We start from the raw sequence: 22,986 nt of genomic DNA on the forward strand, positions 1-22,986 counted from the left end.
GCAAAGGGATATTTGGAAGCCCATAGAGGGCTATGGTGAAAAAGGAAATATCTTCCGTTCAAAATTGGAAAGAAGCTTTCTGAGAAACTGCTCTGTGTTCTGTTAATTCATCTCACACAGTTACAACTTTCCCTTCAACAAGCCTTTCGCTAAGGCTGTTCTTGTGGAATTGGCAAAGGGATATTTGGAAGCCCTTAGAGGCCTATGGTGAAAAAGGAAATATCTTCCGTTCAAAACTGGAAAGAAGCTTTCTGAGAAACTGCTCTGTGTTCTGTTCATTCATCTCACAGAGTTACATCTTCCCCTTCATGAAGCCTTTCGCTAAGGCTGTTCTTGTGGAATTGGCAAAGGGATATTTGGAAGCCCATAGAGGGCTATGGTGAAAAAGGAAATATCTTCCGTTCAAAACTGGAAAGAAGCTTTCTGAGAAACTGCTCTGTGTTCTGTTAATTCATCTCACAGAGTTACAACTTTCCCTTCAACAAGCCTTTTCGCTAAGGCTGTTCTTGTGGAATTGGCAAAGGGATATTTGGAAGCCCTTAGAGGCCTATGGTGAAAAAGGAAATATCTTCCGTTCAAAACTGGAAAGAAGCTTTCTGAGAAACTGTTCTGTGTTCTGTTCATTCATCTCACAGAGTTACATCTTCCCCTTCAAGAAGCCTTTCGCTAAGGCTGTTCTTGTGGAATTGGCAAAGGGATATTTGGAAGCCCATAGAGGGCTATGGTGAAAAAGGAAATATCTTCCGTTCAAAACTGGAAAGAAGCTTTCTGAGAAACTGCTCTGTGTTCTGTTAATTCATCTCACACAGTTACAACTTTCCCTTCAACAAGCCTTTCGCTAAGGCTGTTCTTGTGGAATTGGCAAAGGGATATTTGGAAGCCCTTAGAGGCCTATGGTGAAAAAGGAAATATCTTCCGTTCAAAACTTTAAAGAAGCTTTCTGAGAAACTGCTCTGTGTTCTGTTAATTCATCTCACAGAGTTACATCTTTCCCTTCAAAAAGCCTTTCGCTAAGGCTGTTCTTGTGGAATTGGCAAAGGGATATTTGGAAGCCCATAGAGGCCTATGGTGAAAAAGGAAATACCTTCCGTTCAAAACTGGAAAGAAGCTTTCTGAGAAACTGCTCTGTGTTCTGTTAATTCATCTCACAGAGTTACATCTTTCCCTTCAAGAAGCCTTTCGCTAATACTGTTCTTGTGGAATTGGCAAAGGGATATTTGGAAGCCCATAGAGGGCTATGGTGAAAAAGGAAATATCTTCCGTTCAAAAGTGGAAAGAAGCTTTCTGAGTAACTGCTCTGTGTTCTGTTAATTCATCTCACAGAGTTACATCTTTCACTTCAAGAAGCCTGTCGCTAAGGCTGTTCTTGTGGAATTGGCAAAGGGATATTTGGAAGCCCATAGAGGGCTATGGTGAAAAGGGAAATATCTTCCGTTCAAAACTGGAAAGAAGCTTTCTGAGAAACTGCTCTGTGTTCTGTTAATTCATCTCACAGAGTTACATCTTTCCCTTCAAGAAGCCTTTCGCTAAGGCTGTTCTTGTGGAATTGGCAAAGGGATATTTGTAAGCCCTTAGAGGCCTATGGTGAAAAAGGAAATATCTTCCGTTCAAAACTGGAAAGAAGCTTTCTGAGAAACTGCTCTGTGTTCTGTTCATTCATCTCACAGAGTTACATCTTCCCCTTCAAGAAGCCTTTCGCTAAGGCTGTTCTTGTGGAATTGGCAAAGGGATATTTGGAAGCCCATAGAGGGCTATGGTGAAAAAGGAAATATCTTCCGTTCAAAACTGGAAAGAAGCTTTCTGAGAAACAGCTCTGTGTTCTGTTAATTCATCTCACACAGTTACAACTTTCCCTTCAACAAGCCTTTCGCTAAGGCTGTTCTTGTGGAATTGGCAAAGGGATATTTGGAAGCCCTTAGAGGCCTATGATGAAAAAGGAAATATCTTCCGTTCAAAACTGGAAAGAAGCTTTCTGAGAAACTGCTCTGTGTTCTGTTCATTCATCTCACAGAGTTACATCTTCCAATTCAAGAAGCCTTTCGCTAAGGCTGTTCTTGTGGAATTGGCAAAGGGATATTTGGAAGCCCATAGAGGGCTATGGTGAAAAAGGAAATATCTTCCGTTGAAAACAGGAAAGAAGCTTTCTGAGAAACTGCTCTGTGTTCTGTTCATTCATCTCACAGAGTTACATCTTTCCCTTCAAGAAGCCTTTCGCTAATACTGTTCTTGTGGAATTGGCAAAGGGATATTTGGAAGCCCATAGAGGGCTATGGTGAAAAAGGAAATATCTTCCGTTCAAAAGTGGAAAGAAGCTTTCTGAGTAACTGCTCTGTGTTCTGTTAATTCATCTCACAGAGTTACATCTTTCACTTCAAGAAGCCTGTCGCTAAGGCTGTTCTTGTGGAATTGGCAAAGGGATATTTGGAAGCCCTTAGAGGCCTATGATGAAAAAGGAAATATCTTCCGTTCAAAACTGGAAAGAAGCTTTCTGAGAAACTGCTCTGTGTTCTGTTCATTCATCTCACAGAGTTACATCTTCCCCTTCAAGAAGCCTTTCGCTAAGGCTGTTCTTGTGGAATTGGCAAAGGGATATTTGGAAGCCCATAGAGGGCTATGGTGAAAAAGGAAATATCTTCCGTTCAAAACTGGAAAGAAGCTTTCTGAGAAACTGCTCTGTGTTCTGTTAATTCATCTCACAGAGTTACATCTTTCCCTTCAAGAAGCCTTTCGCTAATACTGTTCTTGTGGAATTGGCAAAGGGATATTTGGAAGCCCATAGAGGGCTATGGTGAAAAAGGAAATATCTTCCGTTCAAAAGTGGAAAGAAGCTTTCTGAGTAACTGCTCTGTGTTCTGTTAATTCATCTCACAGAGTTACATCTTTCACTTCAAGAAGCCTGTCGCTAAGGCTGCTCTTGTGGAATTGGCAAAGGGATATTTGGAAGCCCATAGAGGGCTATGGTGAAAAGGGAAATATCTTCCGTTCAAAACTGGAAAGAAGCTTTCTGAGAAACTGCTCTGTGTTCTGTTAATTCATCTCACAGAGTTACATCTTTCCCTTCAAGAAGCCTTTCGCTAATACTGTTCTTGTGGAATTGGCAAAGGGATATTTGGAAGCCCATAGAGGGTTATGGTGAAAAAGGAAATAACTTCCGTTGAAAACTGGAAAGAAGCTTTCTGAGAAACGGCTCTGTGTTCTGTTAATTCATCTCACAGAGTTACATCTTTCCCTTCAAGAAGCCTTTCGCTAAGGCTGTTCTTGTGGAATTGGCAAAGGGATATTTGGAAGCCCATAGAGGGCTATGGTGAAAAAGGAAATATCTTCCGTTCAAAACTGGAAAGAAGCTTTCTGAGAAACTGCTCTGTGTTCTGTTAATTCATCTCACACAGTTACAACTTTCCCTTCAACAAGCCTTTCGCTAAGGCTGTTCTTGTGGAATTGGCAAAGGGATATTTGGAAGCCCTTAGAGGCCTATGGTGAAAAAGGAAATATCTTCCGTTCAAAACTGGAAAGAAGCTTTCTGAGAAACTGCTCTGTGTTCTGTTCATTCATCTCACAGAGTTACATCTTCCCCTTCAAGAAACCTTTCGCTAAGGCTGTTCTTGTGGAATTGGCAAAGGGATATTTGGAAGCCCATAGAGGGCTATGGTGAAAAAGGAAATATCTTCCGTTCAAAACTGGAAAGAAGCTTTCTGAGAAACTGCTCTGTGTTCTGTTAATTCATCTCACAGAGTTACAACTTTCCCTTCATCAAGCCGTTCGCTAAGGTTGTTCTTGTGGAATTGGCAAAGGGATATTTGGAAGCCCTTAGAGGCCTATGGTGAAAAAGGAAATATCTTCCGTTCAAAACTGGAAAGAAGCTTTCTGAGAAACTGCTCTGTGTTCTGTTCATTCATCTCACAGAGTTACATCTTCCCCTTCAAGAAGCCTTTCGCTAAGGCTGTTCTTGTGGAATTGGCAAAGTGATATTTGGAAGCCCATAGAGGGCTTTGGTGAAAAAGGAAATATCTTCCGTTCAAAACTGGAAAGAAGCTTTCTGAGAAACTGCTCTGTGTTCTGTTAATTCATCTCACAGAGTTACATCTTTCACTTCAAGAAGCCTTTCGGTAAGGCTGTTCTTGTGGAATTGGCAAAGGGATATTTGGAAGCCCATAGAGGGCTATGGTGAAAAAGGAAATATCTTCCGTTCAATACTGGAAAGAAGCTTTCTGAGAAACTGCTCTGTGTTCTCTTAATTCTTCTCACAGAGTTACATCTTTCCCTTCAAGAAGCCTTTCGCTAAGGCTGTTCTTGTGGAATTGGCAAAGGGATATTTGGAAGCCCATAGAGGGCTATGGTGAAAAAGGAAATATCTTCCGTTCAAAACTGGAAAGAAGCTTTCTGAGAAACTGCTCTGTGTTCTGTTAATTCATCACAGAGAGTTACATCTTTCCTTTCAAAAAGCCTTTCACTAAGGCTATTCTTGTGGAATTGGCAAAGGGATATTTGGAAGCCCATAGAGGGCTATGGTGAAAAAGGAAATATCTTCCGTTCAAAACTGGAAAGAAGCTTTCTGAGAAACTGCTCTGTGTTCTCTTAATTCATCTCACAGAGTTACATCTTTCCCTTCAAGAAGCCTTTCGCTAAGGCTTTTCTTGTGGAATTGGCAAAGGGATATTTGGAAGCCCATAGAGGGCTATGGTGAAAAAGGAAATATCTTCCGTTCAAAAGTGGAAAGAAGCTGTCGGAGAAACTGCTGTGTGTTCTGTTAATTCATCTCACAGAGTTATATCTTTCCCTTCAAGAAGCCTTTCGCTAAGGCTGTTCTTGTGGAATTGGCAAAGGGATACTTGGAAGCCCATAGAGGGCTATGGTGAAAAAGGAAATATCTTCCGTTCAAAAGTGGAAAGAAGCTTTCTGAGTAACTGCTCTGTGTTCTGTTAATTCATCTCACAGAGTTACATCTTTCACTTCAAGAAGCCTGTCGCTAAGGCTGTTCTTGTGGAATTGGCAAAGGGATATTTGGAAGCCCATAGAGGGCTATGGTGAAAAGGGAAATATCTTCAGTTCAAAACTGGAAAGAAGCTTTCTGAGAAACTGCTCTGTGTTCTGTTAATTCATCTCCCAGAGTTACATCTTTCCCTTCAAGAAGCCTTTCGCTAAGGCTGTTCTTGTGGAATTGGCAAAGGGATATTTGGAAGCCCTTAGAGGCCTATGGTGAAAAAGGAAATATCTTCCGTTCAAAACTGGAAAGAAGCTTTCTGAGAAACTGCTCTGTGTTCTGTTCATTCATCTCACAGAGTTACATCTTCCCCTTCAAGAAGCCTTTCGCTAAGGCTGTTCTTGTGGAATTGGCAAAGGGATATTTGGAAGCCCATAGAGGGCTATGGTGAAAAAGGAAATATCCTCCGTTCAAAACTGGAAAGAAGCTTTCTGAGAAACTGCTCTGTGTTCTGTTAATTCATCTCACAGAGTTACAACTTTCCCTTCAACAAGCCTTTCGCTAAGGCTGTTCTTGTGGAATTGGCAAAGGGATATTTGGAAGCCCTTAGAGGCCTATGGTGAAAAAGGAAATATCTTCCGTTCAAAACTGGAAAGAAGCTTTCTGAGAAACTGCTCTGTCTTCTGTTCATTCATCTCACAGAGTTACATCTTCCCCTTCAAGAAGCCTTTCGCTAAGGCTGTTCTTGTGGAATTGGCAAAGGGATATTTGGAAGCCCATAGAGGGCTATGGTGAAAAAGGAAATATCTTCCGTTCAAAACTGGAAAGAAGCTTTCTGAGAAACTGCTCTGTGTTCTGTTAATTCATCTCACACAGTTACAACTTTCCCTTCAACAAGCCTTTCGCTAAGGCTGTTCTTGTGGAATTGGCAAAGGGATATTTGGAAGCCCTTAGAGGCCTATGGTGAAAAAGGAAATATCTTCCGTTCAAAACTGGAAAGAAGCTTTCTGAGAAACTGCTCTGTGTTCTGTTCATTCATCTCACAGAGTTACATCTTCCCCTTCAAGAAGCCTTTCGCTAAGGCTGTTCTTGTGGAATTGGCAAAGGGATATTTGGAAGCCCATAGAGGGCTATGGTGAAAAAGGAAATATCTTCCGTTCAAAACTGGAAAGAAGCTTTCTGAGAAACTGCTCTGTGTTCTGTTAATTCATCTCACAGAGTTACATCTTTCCCTTCAAGAAGCCTTTCGCTAAGGCTGTTCTTGTGGAATTGGCAAAGGGATATTTGGAAGCCCATAGAGGGCTTTGGTGAAAAATTAAATATCTTCCGTTCAAACTGGAAAGAAGCTTTCTGAGAAACTGCTCTGTGTTCTGTTAATTCATCTCACAGAGTTACATCTTTCACTTCAAGAAGCCTTTCGCTAAGGCTGTTCTTGTGGAATTGGCAAAGGGATATTTGGAAGCCCATAGAGGGCTATGGTGAAAAAGGAAATATCTTCCGTTCAAAACTGGCAAGAAGCTTTCTGAGAAACTGCTCTGTGTTCTCTTAATTTTTCTCACAGAGTTACATCTTTCCCTTCAAGAAGGCTTTCGCTAAGGCTGTTCTTGTGGAATTGGCAAAGGGATATTTGGAAGCCCATAGAGGGCTATGGTGAAAAAGGAAATATCTTCCGTTCAAAACTGGAAAGAAGCTTTCTGAGAAACTGCTCTGTGTTCTGTTAATTCATCACAGAGAGTTACATCTTTCCCTTCAAAAAGCCTTTCGCTAAGGCTATTCTTGTGGAATTGGCAAAGGGATATTTGGAAGCCCATTGAGGACTATGGTGAAAAAGGAAATATCTTCCGTTCAAAACTGGAAAGAAGCTTTCTGAGAAACTGCTCTGTGTTCTCTTAATTCATCTCACAGAGTTACATCTTTCCCTTCAAGAAGCCTTTCGCTAAGGCTTTTCTTGTGGAATTCGCAAAGGGATAGTTGGAAGCCCTTAGAGGGCTATGGTGAAAAAGGAAATATCTTCCCTTCAAAAGTGGAAAGAAGCTGTCGCAGAAACTGCTCTGTGTTCTGTTAATTCATCTCACAGAGTTACATCTTTCCCTTCAAAAAGCCTTTCGCTAAGGCTGTTCTTGTGGAATTGGCAAAGGGATATTTGGAAGCCCATAGAGGCCTATGGTGAAAAAGGAAATATCTTCCGTTCAAAACTGGAAAGAAGCTTTCTGAGAAACTGCTCTGTGTTTTGTTAATTCATCTCACAGAGTTACATCTTTCCCTTCAAGAAGCCTTTCGCTAATACTGTTCTTGTGGAATTGGCAAAGGGATATTTGGAAGCCCATAGAGGGCTATGGTGAAAAAGGAAATATCTTCCCTTCAAAAGTGGAAAGAAGCTTTCTGAGTAACTGCCCTGTGTTCTGTTAATTCATCTCACGGAGTTACATCTTTCACTTCAAGAAGCCTGTCGCTAAGGCTGTTCTTGTGGAATTGGCAAAGGGATATTTGGAAGCCCATAGAGGGCTATGGTGAAAAGGGAAATATCTTCCGTTCAAAACTGGAAAGAAGCTTTCTGAGAAACTGCTCTGTGTTCTGTTAATTCATCTCACAGAGTTACATCTTTCCCTTCAAGAAGCCTTTCGCTAAGGCTGTTCTTGTGGAATTGGCAAAGGGATATTTGTAAACCCTTAGAGGCCTATGGTGAAAAAGGAAATATCTTCCGTTCAAAACTGGAAAGAAGCTTTCTGAGAAACTGCTCTGTGTTCTATTCATTCATCTCACAGAGTTACATCTTCCCCTTCAAGAAGCCTTTCGCTAAGGCTGTTCTTGTGGAATTGGCAAAGGGATATTTGGAAGCCCATAGAGGGCTATGGTGAAAAAGGAAATATCTTCCGTTCAAAACTGGAAAGAAGCTTTCTGAGAAACAGCTCTGTGTTCTGTTAATTCATCTCACACAGTTACAACTTTCCCTTCAACAAGCCTTTCGCTAAGGCTGTTCTTGTGGAATTGGAAAAGGGATATTTGGAAGCCCTTAGAGACCTATGATGAAAAAGGAAATATCTTCCGTTCAAAACTGGAAAGAAACTTTCTGAGAAACTGCTCTGTGTTCTGTTCATTCATCTCACAGAGTTACATCTTCCCCTTCAAGAAGCCTTTCGCTAAGGCTGTTCTTGTGGAATTGGCAAAGGGATATTTGGAAGCCCATAGAGGGCTAGGGTGAAAAAGGAAATATCTTCCGTTCAAAACTGGAAAGAAGCTTTCTGAGAAACTGCTCTGTGTTCTGTTAATTCATCTCACACAGTTACAACTTTCCCTTCAACAAGCCTTTCGCTAAGGCTGTTCTTGTGGAATTGGCAAAGGGATATTTGGAAGCCCTTAGAGGCCTATGGTGAAAAAGGAAATATCTTCCGTTCAAAACTGGAAAGAAGCTTTCTGAGAAACTGCTCTGTGTTCTGTTCATTCATCTCACAGAGTTACATCTTCCCCTTCAAGAAGCCTTTCGCTAAGGCTGTTCTTGTGGAATTGGCATAGGGATATTTGGAAGCCCATAGACGGCTATGGTGAAAAAGGAAATATCTTCCGTTCAAAACTGGCAAGAAGCTTTCTGAGAAACTGCTCTGTGTTCTCTTAATTCTTCTCACAGAGTTACATCTTTCCCTTCAAGAAGCCTTTCGCTAAGGCTGTTCTTGTGGAATTGGCAAAGGGATATTTGGAAGCCCATAGAGGGCTATGGTGAAAAAGGAAATATCTTCCGTTCAAAACTGGAAAGAAGCTTTCTGAGAAACTGCTCTGTGTTCTGTTAATTCATCTCACAGAGTTACAACTTTCCCGTCAACAAGCCTTTCGCTAAGGCTATTCTTGTGGAATTGGCAAAGGGATATTTGGAAGCCCATAGAGGGCTATGGTGAAAAAGGAAATATCTTCCGTTCAAAACAGGAAAGAAGCTTTCTGAGAAAATGCTCTGTGTTCTCTTAATTCATCTCACAGAGTTACATCTTTCCCTTCAAGAAGCCTTTCGCTAAGGCTTTTCTTGTGGAATTGGCAAAGGGATATTTGGAAGCCCATAGAGGGCTATGGTGAAAAAGGAAATATCTTCCGTTCAAAACTGGAAAGAAGCTTTCTGAGAAACTGCTCTGTGTTCTGTTAATTCATCTCACACAGTTACAACTTTCCCATCAACAAGCCTTTCGCTAAGGCTGTTCTTGTGGAATTGGCAAAGGGATATTTGGAAGCCCTTAGAGGCCTATGGTGAAAAAGGAAATATCTTCCGTTCAAAACTGGAAAGAAGCTTTCTGAGAAACTGCTCTGTGTTCTGTTCATTCATCTCACAGAGTTACATCTTCCCCTTCAAGAAGCCTTTCGCTAAGGCTGTTCTTGTGGAATTGGCAAAGGGATATTTGGAAGCCCATAGAGGGCTACGGTGAAAAAGGAAATATCTTCCGTTCAAAACTGGCAAGAAGCTTTCTGAGAAACTGCTCTGTGTTCTGTTAATTCATCTCACAGAGTTACATCTTTCCCTTCAAGAAGCCTTTCGCTAAGGCTGTTCTTGTGGAGTTTGCAAAGGGATATTTGGAAGCCCATAGAGGGCTTTGGTGAAAAAGGAAATATCTTCCGTTCAAAACTGGAAAGAAGCTTTCTGAGAAACTGCTCTGTGTTCTGTTAATTCATCTCACAGAGTTACATCTTTCACTTCAAGAAGCCTTTCGCTAAGGCTGTTCTTGTGGAATTGGCAAAGGGATATTTGGAAGCCCATTGAGGGCTATGGTGAAAAAGGAAATATCTTCCGTTCAAAACTGGAAAGAAGCTGAGAAACTGCTCTGTGTTCTGTTAATTCATCACGGAGAGTTACATCTTTCCCTTCAAAAAGCCTTTCGCTAAGGGTATTCTTGTGGAATTGGCAAAGGGATATTTGGAAGCCCATAGAGGGCTATGGTGAAAAAGGAAATATCTTCCGTTCAAAACTGGAAAGAAGCTTTCTGAGAAACTGCTCTGTGTTCTCTTAATTCATCTCACAGAGTTACATCTTTCCCTTCAAGAAGCCTTTCGCTAAGGCTTTTCTTGTGGAATTGGCAAAGGGATATTTGGAAGCCCTTAGAGGGCTATGGTGAAAAAGGAAATATCTTCCCTTCAAAAGTGGAAAGAAGCTGTCGGAGAAACTGCTCTGTGTTCTGTTAATTCATCTCACACAGTTACATCTTTCCCTTCAAAAAGCCTTTCGCTAAGGCTGTTCTTGTGGAATTGGCAAAGGGATATTTGGAAGCCCATAGAGGCCTATGGTGAAAAAGGAAATATCTTCCGTTCAAAACTGGAAAGAAGCTTTCTGAGAAACTGCTCTGTGTTCTGTTCATTCATCTCACAGAGTTACATCTTTCCCTTCAAGAAGCCTTTTGCTAATACTGTTCTTGTGGAATTGGCAAAGGGATATTTGGAAGCCCATAGAGGGCTATGGTGAAAAAGGAAATATCTTCCGTTCAAAAGTGGAAAGAAGCTTTCTGAGTAACTGCTATGTGTTCTGTTAATTCATCTCACAGAGTTACATCTTTCACTTCAAGAAGCCTGTCGCTAAGGCTGTTCTTGTGGAATTGGCAAAGGGATATTTGGAAGCCCATAGAGGGCTATGGTGAAAAGGGAAATATCTTCCGTTCAAAACTGGAAAGAAGCTTTCTGAGAAACTGCTCTGTGTTCTGTTAATTCATCTCACAGAGTTACATCTTTCCCTTCAAGAAGCCTTTCGCTAAGGCTGTTCTTGTGGAATTGGCAAAGGGATATTTGGAAGCCCTTAGAGGCCTATGGTGAAAAAGGAAATATCTTCCGTTCAAAACTGGAAAGAAGCTTTCTGAGAAACTGCTCTCTGTTCTATTCATTCATCTCACAGAGTTACATCTTCCCCTTCAAGAAGCCTTTCGCTAAGGCTGTTCTTGTGGAATTGGCAAAGGGATATTTGGAAGCCCATAGAGGGCTATGGTGAAAAAGGAAATATCTTCCGTTCAAAACTGGAAAGAAGCTTTCTGAGAAACAGCTCTGTGTTCTGTTAATTCATCTCACACAGTTACAACTTTCCCTTCAACAAGCCTTTCGCTAAGGCTGTTCTTGTGGAATTGGCAAAGGGATATTTGGAAGCCCTTAGAGGCCTATGATGAAAAAGGAAATATCTTCCGTTCAAAACTGGAAAGAAGTTTTCTGAGAAACTGCTCTGTGTTCTGTTCATTCATCTCACAGAGTTACATCTTCCCCTTCAAGAAGCCTTTCGCTAAGGCTGTTCTTGTGGAATTGGCAAAGGGATATTTGGAAGCCCATAGAGGGCTATGGTGAAAAAGGAAATATCTTCCGTTCAAAACTGGAAAGAAGCTTTCTGAGAAACGGCTCTGTGTTCTGTTCATTCATCTCACAGAGTTACATCTTCCCCTTCAAGAAGCCTTTCGCTAAGGCTGTTCTTGTGGAATTGGCAAAGGGATATTTGGAAGCCCATAGAGGGCTATGGTTAAAAAGGAAATATCTTCCGTTCAAAATTGGAAAGAAGCTTTCTGAGAAACTGCTCTGTGTTCTGTTCATTCATCTCACACAGTTACAACTTTCCCTTCAACAAGCCTTTCGCTAAGGCTGTTCTTGTGGAATTGGCAAAGGGATATTTGGAAGCCCTTAGAGGCCTATGGTGAAAAAGGAAATATCTTCCGTTCAAAACTGGAAAGAAGCTTTCTGAGAAACTGCTCTGTGTTCTGTTAATTCATCTCCCAGAGTTACATCTTTCCCTTCAAGAAGCCTTTCGCTAAGGCTGTTCTTGTGGAATTGGCAAAGGGATATTTGGAAGCCCTTAGAGGCCTATGGTGAAAAAGGAAATATCTTCCGTTCAAAACTGGAAAGAAGCTTTCTGAGAAACAGCTCTGTGTTCTGTTCATTCATCTCACAGAGTTACATCTTCCCCTTCAAGAAGCCTTTCGCTAAGGCTGTTCTTGTGGAATTGGCAAAGGGATATTTGGAAGCCCATAGAGGGCTATGGTTAAAAAGGAAATATCTTCCGTTCAAAATTGGAAAGAAGCTTTCTGAGAAACTGCTCTGTGTTCTGTTAATTCATCTCACACAGTTACAACTTTGCATTCAACAAGCCTTTCGCTAAGGCTGTTCTTGTGGAATTGGCAAAGGGATATTTGGAAGCCCATAGAGGCCTATGGTGAAAAAGGAAATATCTTCCGTTCAAAACTGGAAAGAAGCTTTCTGAGAAACTGCTCTGTGTTCTGTTCATTCATCTCACAGAGTTACATCTTCCCCTTCATGAAGCCTTTCGCTAAGGCTGTTCTTGTGGAATTGGCAAAGGGATATTTGGAAGCCCCTAGAGGGCTATGGTGAAAAAGGAAATATCTTCCGTTCAAAACTGGAAAGAAGCTTTCTGAGAAACTGCTCTGTGTTCTGTTAATTCATCTCACAGAGTTACAACTTTCCCTTCAACAAGCCTTTCGCTAAGGCTGTTCTTGTGGAATTGGCAAAGGGATATTTGGAAGCCCTTAGAGGCCTATGGTGAAAAAGGAAATATCTTCCGTTCAAAACTGGAAAGAAGCTTTCTGAGAAAGTGCTCTGTGTTCTGTTCATTCATCTCACAGAGTTACATCTTCCCCTTCAAGAAGCCTTTCGCTAAGGCTGTTCTTTTGGAATTGGCAAAAAGATATTTGGAAGCCCATAGAGGGCTATGGTGAAAAAGGAAATATCTTCCGTTCAAAACTGGAAAGAAGCTTTCTGAGAAACTGCTCTGTGTTCTGTTCATTCATCTCACACAGTTACAACTTTCCCTTCAACAAGCCTTTCGCTAAGGCTGTTCTTGTGGAATTGGCAAAGGGATATTTGGAAGCCCTTAGAGGCCTATGGTGAAAAAGGAAATATCTTCCGTTCAAAACTGGAAAGAAGCTTTCTGAGAAACTGCTCTGGGTTCTGTTAATTCATCTCACAGAGTTACATCTTTCCCTTCAAGAAGCCTTTCGCTAAGGCTGTTCTTGTGGAATTGGCAAAGGGATATTTGGAAGCCCATAGAGGGCTTTGGTGAAAAAGGAAATATCTTCCGTTCAAAACTGGAAAGAAGCTTTCTGAGAAACTGCTCTGTGTTCTGTTCATTCATCTCACAGAGTTACATCTTTCCCTTCAAGAAGCCTTTCGCTAAGGCTGTTCTTGTGGAATTGGCAAAGGTATACTTGGAAGCCCATAGAGGGCTATGGTGAAAAAGGACATATCTTCCGTTCAAAACTGGCAAGAAGCTTTCTGAGAAACTGCTCTGTGTTCTCTTAATTCTTCTCACAGAGTTACATCTTTCCCTTCAAGAAGCCTTTCGCTAAGGCTGTTCTTGTGGAATTGGGAAAGGGATATTTGGAAGCCCATAGAGGGCTATGGTGAAAAAGGAAATATCTTCCGTTCAGAACTGGAAAGAAGCTTTCTGAGAAACTGCTCTGTGTTCTGTTAATTCATCACAGAGAGTTACATCTTTCCCTTCAAAAAGCCTTTCGCTAAGGCTATTCTTGTGGAACTGGCAAAGGGATATTTGGAAGCCCATAGAGGGCTATGGTGAAAAACGAAATATCTTCCTTTCAAAAGTGGAAAGAAGCTTTCTGAGAGACTGCTCTGTGTTCTCTTAATTCATCTCACAGAGTTACATCTTTCCCTTCAAGAAGCCTTTCGCTAAGGCTTTTCTTGTGGAATTCGCAAAGGGATAGTTGGAAGCCCTTAGAGGGCTATGGTGAAAAAGGAAATATCTTCCCTTCAAAAGTGGAAAGAAGCTGTCGGAGAAACTGCTCTGTGTTCTGTTCATTCATCTCACAGAGTTACATCTTTCCCTTCAAAAAGCCTTTCGCTAAGGTTGTTCTTGTGGAATTGGCAAAGGGATATTTGGAAGCCCATAGAGGCCTATGGTGAAAAAGGAAATATCTTCCGTTCAAAACTGGAAAGAAGCTTTCTGAGAAACTGCTCTGTGTTCTGTTAATTCATCTCACAGAGTTACATCTTTCCCTTCAAGAAGCCTTTCGCTAATACTGTTCTTGTGGAATTGGAAAAGGGATATTTGGAAGCCCCTAGAGGGTTATGGTGAAAAAGGAAATAACTTCCGTTGAAAACTGGAAAGAAGCTTTCTGAGAAACGGCTCTGTGTTCTGTTAATTCATCTCACAGAGTTACATCTTTCCCTTCAAGAAGCCTTTCGCTAAGGCTGTTCTTGTGGAATTGGCAAAGGGATATTTGGAAGCCCATAGAGGGCTATGGTGAAAAAGGAAATATCTTCCGTTCAAAACTGGAAAGAAGCTTTCTGAGAAACTGCTCTGTGTTCTGTTAATTCATCTCACACAGTTACAACTTTCCCTTCAACAAGCCTTTCGCTAAGGCTGTTCTTGTGGAATTGGCAAAGGGATATTTGGAAGCCCTTAGAGGCCTATGGTGAAAAAGGAAATATCTTCCGTTCAAAACTGGAAAGAAGCTTTCTGAGAAACTGCTCTGTGTTCTGTTCATTCATCTCACAGAGTTACATCTTCCCCTTCAAGAAGCCTTTCGCTAAGGCTGTTCTTGTGGAATTGGCAAAGGGATATTTGGAAGCCCATAGAGGGCTATGGTGAAAAAGGAAATATCTTCCGTTCAAAACTGGAAAGAAGCTTTCTGAGAAACTGCTCTGTGTTCTGTTAATTCATCTCACACAGTTACAACTTTCCCTTCAACAAGCCGTTCGCTAAGGTTGTTCTTGTGGAATTGGCAAAGGGATATTTGGAAGCCCTTAGAGGCCTATGGTGAAAAAGGAAATATCTTCCGTTCAAAACTGGAAAGAAGCTTTCTGAGAAACTGCTCTGTGTTCTGTTCATTCATCTCACAGAGTTACATCTTCCCCTTCAAGAAGCCTTTCGCTAAGGCTGTTCTTGTGCAATTGGCAAAGGGATATTTGGAAGCCCATAGAGGGCTATGGTGAAAAAGGAAATATCTTCCGTTCAAAACTGGCAAGAAGCTTTCTGAGAAACTGCTCTGTGTTCTCTTAATTCTTCTCACAGAGTTACATCTTCCCCTTCAAGAAGCCTTTCGCTAAGGCTGTTCTTGTGGAATTGGCAAAGGGATATTTGGAAGCCCATAGATGGCTATGGTGAAAAAGGAAATATCTTCCGTTCAAAACTGGAAAGAAGCTTTCTGAGAAACTGCTCTGTGTTCTGTTCATTCATCTCACAGAGTTACATCTTCCCCTTCAAGAAGCCTTTCGCTAAGGCTGTTCTTGTGGAATTGGCAAAGGGATATTTGGAAGCCCATAGAGGGCTTTGGTGAAAAAGGAAATATCTTCCGTTCAAAACTAGAAAGAAGCTTTCTGAGAAACTGCTCTGTGTTCTGTTAATTCATCTCACAGAGTTACATCTTCCCCTTCAAGAAGCCTTTCGCTAAGGCTGTTCTTGTGGAATTGGCAAAGGGATATTTGTAAGCCCTTAGAGGCCTATGGTGAAAAAAGGAAATATCTTCCGTTCAAAACTGGAAAGAAGCTTTCTGAGAAACTGCTCTGTGTTCTATTCATTCATCTCACAGAGTTACATCTTCCCCTTCAAGAAGCCTTTCGCTAAGGCTGTTCTTGTGGAATTGGCAAAGGGATATTTGGAAGCCCATAGAGGGCTATGGTGAAAAAGGAAATATCTTCCGTTCAAAACTGGAAAGAAGCTTTCTGAGAAACAGCTCTGTGTTCTGTTAATTCATCTCACACAGTTACAACTTTCCCTTCAACAAGCCTTTCGCTAAGGCTGTTCTTGTGGAATTGGCAAAGGGATATTTGGAAGCCCTTAGAGGCCTATGATGAAAAAGGAAATATCTTCCGTTCAAAACTGGAAAGAAGTTTTCTGAGAAACTGCTCTGTGTTCTGTTCATTCATCTCACAGAGTTACATCTTCCCCTTCAAGAAGCCTTTCGCTAAGGCTGTTCTTGTGGAATTGGCAAAGGGATATTTGGAAGCCCATAGAGGGCTATGGTGAAAAAGGAAATATCTTCCGTTCAAAACTGGAAAGAAGCTTTTTGAGAAACTGCTCTGTGTTCTGTTAATTCATCTCACACAGTTACAACTTTCCCTTCAACAAGCCTTTCGCTAAGGCTGTTCTTGTGGAATTGGCAAAGGGATATTTGGAAGCCCTTAGAAGCCTATGGTGAAAAAGGAAATATCTTCCGTTCAAAACTGGAAAGAAGCTTTCTGAGAAACTGCTCTGTGTTCTGTTCATTCATCTCACAGATTTACATCTTCCCCTTCATGAAGCCTTTCGCTAAGGCTGTTCTTGTGGAATTGGCAAAGGGATATTTGGAAGCCCATAGAGGGCTATGGTGAAAAAGGAAATATCTTCCGTTCAAAACTGGAAAGAAGCTTTCTGAGAAACTGCTCTGTGTTCTGTTAATTCCTCTCACAGAGCTACAACTTTCCCTTCAACAAGCCTTTCGCTAAGGCTGTTCTTGTGGAATTGGCAAAGGGATATTTGGAAGCCCTTAGAGGCCTATGGTGAAAAAGGAAATATCTTCCGTTCAAAACTGGAAAGAAGCTTTCTGAGAAACTGCTCTGTGTTCTGTTCATTCATCTCCCAGAGTTACATCTTTCCCTTCAAGAAGCCTTTCGCTAAGGCTGTTCTTGTGGAATTGGCAAAGGGATATTTGGAAGCCCTTAGAGGCCTATGGTGAAAAAGGAAATATCTTCCGTTCAAAACTGGAAAGAAGCTTTCTGAGAAACTGCTCTGTGTTCTGTTCATTCATCTCACAGAGTTACATCTTCCCCTTCAAGAAGCCTTTCGCTAAGGCTGTTCTTGTGGAATTGGCAAAGGGATATTTGGAAGCCCATAGAGGGCTATGGTTAAAAAGGAAATATCTTCCGTTCAAAATTGGAAAGAAGCTTTCGGAGAAACTGCTCTGTGTTCTGTTCATTCATCTCACACAGTTACAACTTTCCTTTCAACAAGCCTTTCGCTAAGGCTGTTCTTGTGGAATTGGCAAAGGGATATTTGGAAGCCCTTAGAGGCCTATGGTGAAAAAGGAAATATCTTCCGTTCAAAACTGGAAAGAAGCTTTCTGAGAAACTGCTCTGTGTTCTGTTAATTCATCTCCCAGAGTTACATCTTTCCCTTCAAGAAGCCTTTCGCTAAGGCTGTTCTTGTGGAATTGGCAAAGGGATATTTGGAAGCCCTTAGAGGCCTATGGTGAAAAAGGAAATATCTTCCGTTCAAAACTGGAAAGAAGCTTTCTGAGTAACTGCTCTGTGTTCTGTTCATTCATCTCACAGAGTTACATCTTCCCCTTCAAGAAGCCTTTCGCTAAGGCTGTTCTTGTGGAATTGGCAAAGGGATATTTGGAAGCCCATAGAGGGCTATGGTTAAAAAGGAAATATCTTCCGTTCAAAATTGGAAAGAAGCTTTCTGAGAAACTGCTCTGTGTTCTGTTAATTCATCTCACACAGTTACAACTTTGCATTCAACAAGCCTTTCGCTACGGCTGTTCTTGTGGAATTGGCAAAGGGATATTTGGAAGCCCTTAGAGGCCTATGGTGAAAAAGGAAATATCTTCCGTTCAAAACTGGAAAGAAGCTTTCTGAGAAACTGCTCTGTGTTCTGTTCATTTATCTCACAGAGTTACATCTTCCCCTTCATGAAGCCTTTCGCTAAGGCTGTTCTTCTGGAATTGGCAAAGGGATATTTGGAAGCCCCTAGAGGGCTATGGTGAAAAAGGAAATATCTTCCGTTCAAAACTGGAAAGAAGCTTTCTGAGAAACTGCTCTGTGTTCTGTTAATTCATCTCACAGAGTTACAACTTTCCCTTCAACAAGCCTTTCGCTAAGGCTGTTCTTGTGGAATTGGCAAAGGGATATTTGGAAGCCCTTAGAGGCCTATGGTGAAAAAGGAAATATCTTCCGTTCAAAACTGGAAAGAAGCTTTCTGAGAAACTGCTCTGTGTTCTGTTCATTCATCTCACAGAGTTACATCTTCCCCTTCAAGAAGCCTTTCGCTAAGGCTGTTCTTTTGGAATTGGCAAAAAGATATTTGGAAGCCCATAGAGGGCTATGGTGAAAAAGGAAATATCTTCCGTTCAAAACTGGAAAGAAGCTTTCTGAGAAACTGCTCTGTGTTCTGTTAATTCATCTCACACAGTTACAACTTTCCCTTCAACAAGCCTTTCGCTAAGGCTGTTCTTGTGGAATTGGCAAAGGGATATTTGGAAGCCCTTAGAGGCCTATGGTGAAAAAGGAAATATCTTCCGTTCAAAACTGGAAAGAAGCTTTCTGAGAAACTGCTCTGTGTTCTGTTAATTCATCTCACAGAGTTACATCTTTCCCTTCAAGAAGCCTTTCGCTAAGGCTGTTCTTGTGGAATTGGCAAAGGGATATTTGGAAGCCCATAGAGGGCTTTGGTGAAAAAGGAAATATCTTCCGTTCAAAACTGGAAAGAAGCTTTCTGAGAAACTGCTCTGTGTTCTGTTCATTCATCTCACAGAGTTACATCTTTCACTTCAAGAAGCCTTTCGCTAAGGCTGTTCTTGTGGAATTGGCAAAGGTATATTTGGAAGCCCATAGAGGGCTATGGTGAAAAAGGAAATATCTTCCGTTCAAAACTGGCAAGAAGCTTTCTGAGAAACTGCTCTGTGTTCTCTTAATTCTTCTCACAGAGTTACATCTTTCCCTTCAAAAAGCCTTTCGCTAAGGCTGTTCTTGTGGAATTGGCAAAGGGATATTTGGAAGCCCATAGAGGGCTATGGTGAAAAAGGAAATATCTTCCGTTCAAAACTGGAAAGAAGCTTTCTGAGAAACTGCTCTGTGTTCTGTTAATTCATCACAGAGAGTTACATCTTTCCCTTCAAAAAGCCTTTCGCTAAGGCTATTCTTGTGGAACTGGCAAAGGGATATTTGGAAGCCCATAGAGGGCTATGGTGAAAAAGGAAATATCTTCCTTTCAAAAGTGGAAAGAAGCTTTCTGAGAGACTGCTCTGTGTTCTGTGAATTCATCTCACAGAGTTACATCTTTCCCTTCAAGAAGCCTTTCGCTAAGGCTTTTCTTGTGGAATTCGCAAAGGGATAGTTGGAAGCCCTTAGAGGGCTATGGTGAAAAAGGAAATATCTTCCCTTCAAAAGTGGGAAGAAGCTGTCGGAGAAACTGCTCTGTGTTCTGTTCATTCATCTCACAGAGTTACATCTTTCCCTTCAAAAAGCCTTTCGCTAAGGCTGTTCTTGTGGAATTGGCAAAGGGATATTTGGAAGCCCATAGAGGCCTATGGTGAAAAAGGAAATATCTTCCGTTCAAAACTGGAAAGAAGCTTTCTGAGAAACTGCTCTGTGTTCTGTTAATTCATCTCACAGAGTTACATCTTTCCCTTCAAGAAGCCTTTCGCTAATACTGTTCTTGTGGAATTGGCAAAGGGATATTTGGAAGCCCATAGAGGGTTATGGTGAAAAAGGAAATAACTTCCGTTGAAAACTGGAAAGAAGCTTTCTGAGAAACGGCTCTGTGTTCTGTTAATTCATCTCACAGAGTTACATCTTTCCCTTCAAGAAGCCTTTCGCTAAGGCTGTTCTTGTGGAATTGGCAAAGGGATATTTGGAAGCCCATAGAGGGCTATGGTGAAAAAGGAAATATCTTCCGTTCAAAACTGGAAAGAAGCTTTCTGAGAAACTGCTCTGTGTTCTGTTAATTCATCTCACACAGTTACAACTTTCCCTTCAACAAGCCTTTCGCTAAGGCTGTTCTTGTGGAATTGGCAAAGGGATATTTGGAAGCCCTTAGAGGCCTATGGTGAAAAAGGAAATATCTTCCGTTCAAAACTGGAAAGAAGCTTTCTGAGAAACTGCTTTGTGTTCTGTTCATTCATCTCACAGAGTTACATCTTCCCCTTCAAGAAGCCTTTCGCTAAGGCTGTTCTTGTGGAATTGGCAAAGGGATATTTGGAAGCCCATAGAGGGCTATGGTGAAAAAGGAAATATCTTCCGTTCAAAACTGGAAAGAAGCTTTCTGAGAAACTGCTCTGTGTTCTGTTAATTCATCTCACACAGTTACAACTTTCCCTTCAACAAGCCGTTCGCTAAGGTTGTTCTTGTGGAATTGGCAAAGGGATATTTGGAAGCCCTTAGAGGCCTATGGTGAAAAAGGAAATATCTTCCGTTCAAAACTGGAAAGAAGCTTTCTGAGAAACTGCTCTGTGTTCTGTTCATTCATCTCACAGAGTTACATCTTCCCCTTCAAGAAGCCTTTCGCTAAGGCTGTTCTTGTGGAATTGGCAAAGTGATATTTGGAAGCCCATAGAGGGCTTTGGTGAAAAAGGAAATATCTTCCGTTCAAAATTGGAAAGAAGCTTTCTGAGAAACTGCTCTGTGTTCTGTTAATTCATCTCACAGAGTTACATCTTTCACTTCAAGAAGCCTTTCGCTAAGGCTGTTCTTGTGGAATTGGCAAAGGGATATTTGGAAGCCCATAGAGGGCTATGGTGAAAAAGGAAATATCTTCCGTTCAAAACTGGCAAGAAGCTTTCTGAGAAACTGCTCTGTGTTCTCTTAATTCTTCTCACAGAGTTACATCTTCCCCTTCCAGAAGCCTTTCGCTAAGGCTGTTCTTTTGGAATTGGCAAAGGGATATTTGGAAGCCCATAGAGGGCTATGGTGAAAAAGGAAATATCTTCCGTTCAAAACTGGAAAGAAGCTTTCTGAGAAACTGCTCTGTGTTCTGTTCATTCATCTCACAGAGTTACATCTTCCCCTTCAAGAAGCCTTTCGCTAAGGCTGTTCTTGTGGAATTGGCAAAGGGATATTTGGAAGCCCATAGAGGGCTATGGTGAAAAAGGAAATATCTTCCGTTCAAAACTGGAAAGAAGCTTTCTGAGAAACTGCTCTGTGTTCTGTTAATTCATCTCACACAGTTACAACTTTCCCTTCAACAAGCCGTTCGCTAAGGTTGTTCTTGTGGAATTGGCAAAGGGATATTTGGAAGCCCTTAGAGGCCTATGGTGAAAAAGGAAATATCTTCCGTTCAAAACTGGAAAGAAGCTTTCTGAGAAACTGCTCTGTGTTCTGTTAATTCATCTCACAGAGTTACATCTTTCACTTCAAGAAGCCTTTCGCTAAGGCTGTTCTTGTGGAATTGGCAAAGGGATATTTGGAAGCCCATAGAGGTCTATGGTGAAAAAGGAAATATCTTCCGTTCAAAACTGGCAAGAAGCTTTCTGAGAAACTGCTCTGTGTTCTCTTAATTCTTCTCACAGAGTTACATCTTTCCCTTCAAGTAGCCTTTCGCTAAGGCTGTTCTTGTGGAATTGGCAAAGGGATATTTGGAAGCCCATAGAGGGCTATGGTGAAAAAGGAAATATCTTCCGTTCAAAACTGGAAAGAAGCTTTCTGAGAAACTGCTCTGTGTTCTATTCATTCATCTCACAGAGTTACATCTTCCCCTTCAAGAAGCCTTTCGCTAAGGCTGTTCTTGTGGAATTGGCAAAGGGATATTTGGAAGCCCATAGAGGGCTATGGTGAAAAAGGAAATATCTTCCGTTCAAAACTGGAAAGAAGCTGAGAAACTGCTCTGTGTTCTGTTAATTCATCACAGAGGGTTACATCTTTCCCTTCAGAAAGCCTTTCGCTAAGGCTATTCTTGTGGAATTGGCAAAGGGATATTTGGAAGCCCATAGAGGGCTATGGTGAAAAAGGAAATATCTTCCTTTCAAAACTGGAAAGAAGCTTTCTGAGAAACTGCTCTGTGTTCTCTTAATTCATCTCACAGAGTTACATCTTTCCCTTCAAGAAGCCTTTCGCTAAGGCTGTTCTTGTGGAATTGGCAAAGGGATATTTGGAAGCCCTTAGAGGGCTATGGTGAAAAAGGAAATATCTTCCCTTCAAAAGTGGAAAGAAGCTGTCGGAGAAACTGCTCTGTGTTCTGTTAATTCATCTCACAGAGTTACATCTTTCCCTTCAAAAAGCCGTTCGCTAAGGCTGTTCTTGTGGAATTGGCAAAGGGATATTTGGAAGCCCATAGAGGCCTATGGTGAAAAAGGAAATATCTTCCGTTCAAAACTGGAAAGAAGCTTTCTGAGAAACTGCTCTGTGTTCTGTTAATTCATCTCACAGAGTTACATCTTTCCCTTCAAGAAGCCTTTCGCTAATACTGTTCTTGTGGAATTGGCAAAGGGATATTTGGAAGCCCATAGAGGGCTATGGTGAAAAAGGAAATATCTTCCGTTCAAAAGTGGAAAGAAGCTTTCTGAGTAACTGCTCTGTGTTCTGTTAATTCATCTCACAGAGTTACATCTTTCACTTCAAGAAGCCTGTCGCTAAGGCTGTTCTTGTGGAATTGGCAAAGGGATATTTGGAAGCCCATAGAGGGCTATGGTGAAAAGGGAAATATCTTCCGTTCAAAACTGGAAAGAAGCTTTCTGAGAAACTGCTCTGTGTTCTGTTAATTCATCTCACAGAGTTACATCTTTCCCTTCAAGAAGCCTTTCGCTAAGGCTTTTCTTGTGGAATTGGCAAAGGGATATTTGTGAGCCCTTAGAGGCCTATGGTGAAAAAGGAAATATCTTCCGTTCAAAACTGGAAAGAAGCTTTCTGAGAAACTGCTCTCTGTTCTGTTCATTCATCTCACAGAGTTACATCTTCCCCTTCAAGAAGCCTTTCGCTAACGCTGTTCTTGTGGAATTGGCAAAGGGATATTTGGAAGCCCATAGAGGGCTATGGTGAAAAAGGAAATATCTTCCGTTCAAAATTGGCAAGAAGCTTTCTGAGAAACTGCTCTGTGTTCTGTTAATTCATCTCACAGAGTTACATCTTTCCCTTCAAGAAGCCTTTCGCTAAGGCTGTTCTTGTGGAATTGGCAAAGGGATATTTGGAAGCCCATAGAGGGCTATGGTGAAAAAGGAAATATCTTCCGTTCAAAACTGGAAAGAAGCTTTCTGAGAAACTGCTCTGTGTTCTGTTAATTCATCTCACAGAGTTACATCTTTCACTTCAAGAAGCCTTTCGCTAAGGCTGTTCTTGTGGAATTGGCAAAGGGATATTTGGAAGCCCATAGAGGGCTATGGTGAAAAAGGAATTATCTTCCGTTCAAAACTGGCAAGAAGCTTTCTGAGAAACTGCTCTGTGTTCTCTTAATTCTTCTCACA

This window comes from Chlorocebus sabaeus, chromosome 5 (genome assembly GCF_047675955.1).
Source record: "Chlorocebus sabaeus isolate Y175 chromosome 5, mChlSab1.0.hap1, whole genome shotgun sequence".
NCBI lineage: Eukaryota > Metazoa > Chordata > Mammalia > Primates > Cercopithecidae > Chlorocebus > Chlorocebus sabaeus.